The 5,162-nt window shown below is 44.8% G+C and overlaps 1 long non-coding RNA gene across 1 annotated transcript; it reads left to right on the forward strand.

Moving 5' to 3' along the window:
• Positions 1–1,661: 1,661 nt before the first annotated feature.
• LOC128349140 (uncharacterized) lies at positions 1,662–4,727 on the forward strand. Its single transcript, XR_008318578.1, has 2 exons — positions 1,662–3,012; positions 4,554–4,727. It is a non-coding gene; the product is annotated as an uncharacterized LOC128349140 (long non-coding RNA).
• The last annotated feature ends 435 nt before the right edge of the window (positions 4,728–5,162 follow it).

The following is a 5,162-nucleotide window of genomic DNA, read 5'->3' on the forward strand; positions in this document are numbered from 1 at the left end:
CTTTCCACAGCATATTCTGGTGCAAAAAGTGGTTAATCCAGCTAATTTCAATGGCAAGATGGTGTATGCAAAATTTGGTATCTATAGGTAGTCAGGAAGCATGACTTTCTTTCGCAGAAACACACCCACACGTTCATATATATATCTATATCTGATACTCATGTGCCATCTGCGTCCGTTTCTGAGTGGGATCAGGGTGTGAAGTGTTTCTGATCAACCAAGTAAATATAGACTAAAGTTACTAAATAGCAATATCACATTTAGCATTTCCACTATGGGTTTAGGATTAAGCAGCGGAGGCTGCCTAGTAAGGGTGAGGTGGGCTGCCCCCTCAATTCCCCAGTTCCCCCAACAAGCATACCAGCACACCGTTTTCTCTTCCCTCCACCATTCTCTCTCTCTCTCTCTCTCTCTCTCTCTCTCTCTCCCTCCCTCTCCCTCTCCACTTTCTGGGGGGTTCCTTTAGCTCCTGGACAAGCAGAAGGGCAGACTCCACCACTTCCAACTGGAGTAATTCTAATACATAGTCCCTGCCCATTTCCCCAGACCTAAGCCACATGTGCATTTCCTCGCCTTTTTTCCTCTTTGGCACAGCTCCATCTTGGGGGCATTCGCTTCTGTCACTCCCAACAACTTAGCACCCACCTGGATGTTGGAGGGAAAGGCTGGTTCTTACGTTTAAGGCCAATAGGTCTGGGTCTGGAATATTTGGGAGCACACATACTCCCAGAAATACGGTACCTCCCCAATCACTAACATATCTGTTACAAGCTTTTAATCGCTAGGCGTCATGGAGTTTGGGCTTTATGATTCTCCCTGCATTAAGATAGTGCTGCTGTGGATGTTTTAATATTTTCTTTGTTCTCCCCTTTGAGAACTTCTGGAGTTAAACAAGTTGTTCTAGTAAGAACTAATCAGCTTACTTTCCTTCCACTGTCTCTACAACTGGACTTAATTTGATTCAAATCAAGGTTCACAAGTTAGATCTTTTGCACCTCAAATGTTCATGCATCCACCATCTTGGATCAGGGTGGATTACATCATTACAAACTAAACCATTGAGGTGTCCCTGTGTGTCACTCACTACCACTGTATCAAACTTGGTTCAAATTGGTTAGACAGTCCACAAGTCCACAGTGCACTTGCGCCTCAAAGGTTTACTGTCTGCCATTTTGAATTGGGCTGGATGACATTGTCACAATCTATGCCGTTGAGGTGTCCCTATGTGTTCTTACAACTGTAGCAAATTTGGTTCAAATCAGTTAAGCGGTTCACAAGTTAGCCCACTTGTGCCTCCAAAGTTTACGCATCTGCCATCTTGAATTGGTGTGAATGACATCATCACAAATGATGGCATTGAGGTGTCCTTGTGTGTCACTCACTGCAACTGTACTTAATTTGGTTTAAGTTGGTTAACAAACTATCGTAATGACCACTAGGGGCATTGGAAGTAGAGATAGCAAGGGTCTCCCTAACTGTTCTCCCTGTCTCTACTCTATGACGCCTGATATGACTCTACAGGTATTTCCTGTGCTGAGTCAGAATCCATCCCTTTCCTCTTAGAAAGCAGATGCTTTCTAAGAGGAAAGGGATGGATTCTGACTCAGCACAGGAAATACCTGTAGAGTCATATCAGGCGTCATAGAGTAGAGACAGGGAGAACAGTTAGGGAGACCCTTGCTATCTCTACTTCCAATGCGTACACACACACACACACACACACACACATATATATCCATCCCTACCTATACATTATGTAGTTCTATAATTAGGGTTAGATCTGTCCTATCCAAAGTGTACCTCACTAATAAATGCTTAGTAATAGTATTTAGTTCTACAAGAATCTCCATGAGTCTTCTGTAATTAGCTGCAAAAACTAAACTCTGCAACTTCTTTTGCATAAGGTTTGACTAGAAGGGCCATTGTGGCTGGGGAGGATGGGGGTTGTAGTCCAACAACATCTGGGAACCCAAGGTTGGGATTCCCTACTGCTCTGGATCACCAAGTGGGTTCTTTCCAGCTCAGGTATTCTATTAATGTTACCTGTATTTGCACTAGTAAACTTCCGCCAACGCACCCGCACCTGCTACCAAAGATGTTGAGTGCAATCCCAATGTAGGTGAGAGAGAACTTCCAAATGCCAGATATAGGTCGAGCAAAATGATTAAATGTCTAAATGACGATACTGCCTTGCAGAAATCCAAGCATGTATTGGAAGGCTTTGATCCAAATAATTTCTCCTTTAAAGATGCAGGAATCTGACCCCTGAGAACATTTATCCCTCTGTTACAAAACTAATCCTCTTTGCAGTCATGTGCTACGTTTCCAGGTCCCTCTTTTGCAAGCCTCTGAATTTATGTTAGAACATAAGAAGAGCCCTGCTGGATCAGGCCCAAGGACACCCATCTAGTCCAGCATCCTGTGTGAAACACACAGCGGCCCACCAGATGCTGCTGGAAGCCTACAGGCAGGAGTTGAGGGCATGCCCTCTCTCCTGCTGTCACTCCCCTGTAACTGGAACTCAGAGGCATCCTGCCTTTGAGGCTGGAGGTGGCCTACAGCCCTCCGACTAGTAGCCATTGATAGACCTCTCCTCCATGAAGTTATCCAAACCTCCTTAAAGCCATCCAGGTTGTTGGCTGTCACCACATCTTGTGGCAGAGAATTCCACAAGTTGATTATGCGTTGTATGAAAAAGTACTTCCGTTTGCTGGTCCTAAATTTCCCAGCAGTCAATTTCATGGGATGACCCCTGGTTCTAGTGTTATGTGAGAGGCAAAAGAATTTCTCTCTGTCCACCCTCTCCACTCCATGCATAATTTTATACACTTCGATCATGTCTCCCCTTAATTGCCTCTTTTCCAAGGTAAAGAGCCCCAGATGCTGCAGCCTTGCCTCATAAGAAAGGTGCTCTAGGCCCCTGATCATCCTGGTTGCCCTCTTCTGCACCTTTTCCAGTTCTACAATGTCCTTTTTTAGATGTGGTGACCAGAATTGTACGCAGTACTGCAGGTGTGGTTGCATTGTAATTTTGTATAAGGGCATTATAATACTAGCAGTTTTATTTTCAATCCCCTTCCTAATGATCCCTAGCATGGAATTGGCTTTTTTCACAGCTGCCACACATTGATTCGACACTTTCAATGAGCTGTCCACCACGTCCCTATGGATCAAAGCCTCAAGAGATGATTTTTCTTGAAAAGAGGCACAGAACATATAATTGATGAAATATTAAGAAAACACTGACATTTCTTTAACTGACGTACATGTGTAATGAAGGACAAGGATAATTTCAGGTGTTATAATATACAGTGGTCCCTCGACTTACGTATTTAATCCATTCCGAACGCACGTTCGGAGGTCAAAATTTTCGTAAGTCGAAGAGCGCACCACGGAAGTCTGGAAACATTCGTAAGTCGAGGAAACCGCATCTAAAAATTCGTAGGTCGAGTAAGCTGAATCTAAACCAGCAACTACTTCTGGTCTTTTTTGTCGCTCGTAACTTGAAAACATCGGATGTCGAGTAGTTCGTAGGTCGAGGGATTACTGTATCAGGAAATTCACAAGGATTGGTTCCCCAGATGTCCCAATTGGTTCTGCATAGAGAGTCAAAGAAGCACCAAACCTCTCCATTGCAGTCCCCACCTTCTGGAACTGGTAGTTCTTAGAGATGAACTGTTGAACAACTTTTCCTGTTGTTCAAAGCTATCTATTTAGTTAGCAATATCAGTGTTCATAGTGCTTTGCAAACTGCAAGAGGGCAGGTCTGTAGCTCAAGGGGCTTACAATCTAATGATCCATACATCAGAGGAAGGATAGGGCAACAGAGGCAGGGTGTGATGATGATGTGATAATGTGCATTTAGTTAAATTGCACATACTTAGGCCGCATCCGCATGTAATGTGGAACCGCATGTCCAATGCACCACTGGTTCTCCTCCCCACTCCCACCCCCCTGTCTAAATTCAGGCATAACGGAGAGCGCCTTCTCTGTGGTCAGCGAAATTGCAGAGAGGAGGGGGAACTGGCTTTGCAGGCTTCCTTTCTGCATGAAAGACAGCTGGCACAGCCAATCAGGGCTGGAGTTGAGGGAGGATTTTCCTCCCTCAACTCTGGTTGAAGGAGACGCAGGCTGTAGTCCCAAAATTGGATGCAATGCAGGTCGAGTTCCGTCGGCGAAACTCACTGTAGCCTGAGGGTTCAGATTGGAGTTTTAAAAAAAGAACCTCAGATCGGTTGCTGTGCAAAACCAGAGTTGCATTCACACGTAACGGTAGGACAACCTCTGGCCCCTTCTTCTAGTTCTGCATTACATGTGAATGCGGCCTTAGGCTTGATTTCTTGATTTCAACTGGGCATGAAGTGGTTATTCTAAAACATTTTTGGAAAAGTATTTGATCAAATTGTGCAATTGTTAGTTCTGAGTTTTAGAGCTCATTCTACACATCAGGAGAGTTGGTCTTGTACTAGTGAGCATGAATTTTCCCTTTGCTAAGCAGGTTCTACCCTTTTTATCTGGCTTTATTTGTACAGGGACTGTATGTTTTTTCTTAGGAGGAAGCAGTCCAAAGGATGTCTTCTCCACTTGCAGTCTGAAGAGATACAATCCAGAATTCCACCTCATTCTGTGTAACTTGAAGAATGGGCCTCAGTTCTTGGAGAGTTCAGCGTGTATTGTGTATTGATTGTCATTTAAAATTATTTTAACGTTGTGTTATGAAATGGTGAGTTGTTATCTGGCTGGCCGTTATTTTGTAAGTTAATCACTTTGACCTCTTCTGAATGACCTGGAGAAGGATGCCATTAGGAAACGTATGAGGACCATGTACTGCCTGCCTCCTGGGAAGGTGTAGGATTACCTGATCCTCCTTCCCCTGCTTCCTTGGAAGGATGTGTTCAGCCAGAATGAAAGAAACAGCAGGCAGCTGCTAGGTAACAGGCTCAAGGAAGGATTTCCGAGAGAGCCTGGAACGGGGCAGCCAAGGCAGACAGCTGCAACATCTCAGAAGGCATGATATAGCCCAGGAGTGCACAACTCAGATGTCCTGGTGGGCCTGAACCAACCATGACTTGATGAAAGTGAGAGGGCAGAGGATTGGAGGGAGGGGAAAAGGCGAGGGGAAAGAGGGATGAGGAATGGTGTTAGTGGACTCTGGCCCAGGG

Source organism: Hemicordylus capensis, chromosome 3, assembly GCF_027244095.1.
Source record: "Hemicordylus capensis ecotype Gifberg chromosome 3, rHemCap1.1.pri, whole genome shotgun sequence".
Classification (NCBI taxonomy): domain Eukaryota; kingdom Metazoa; phylum Chordata; class Lepidosauria; order Squamata; family Cordylidae; genus Hemicordylus; species Hemicordylus capensis.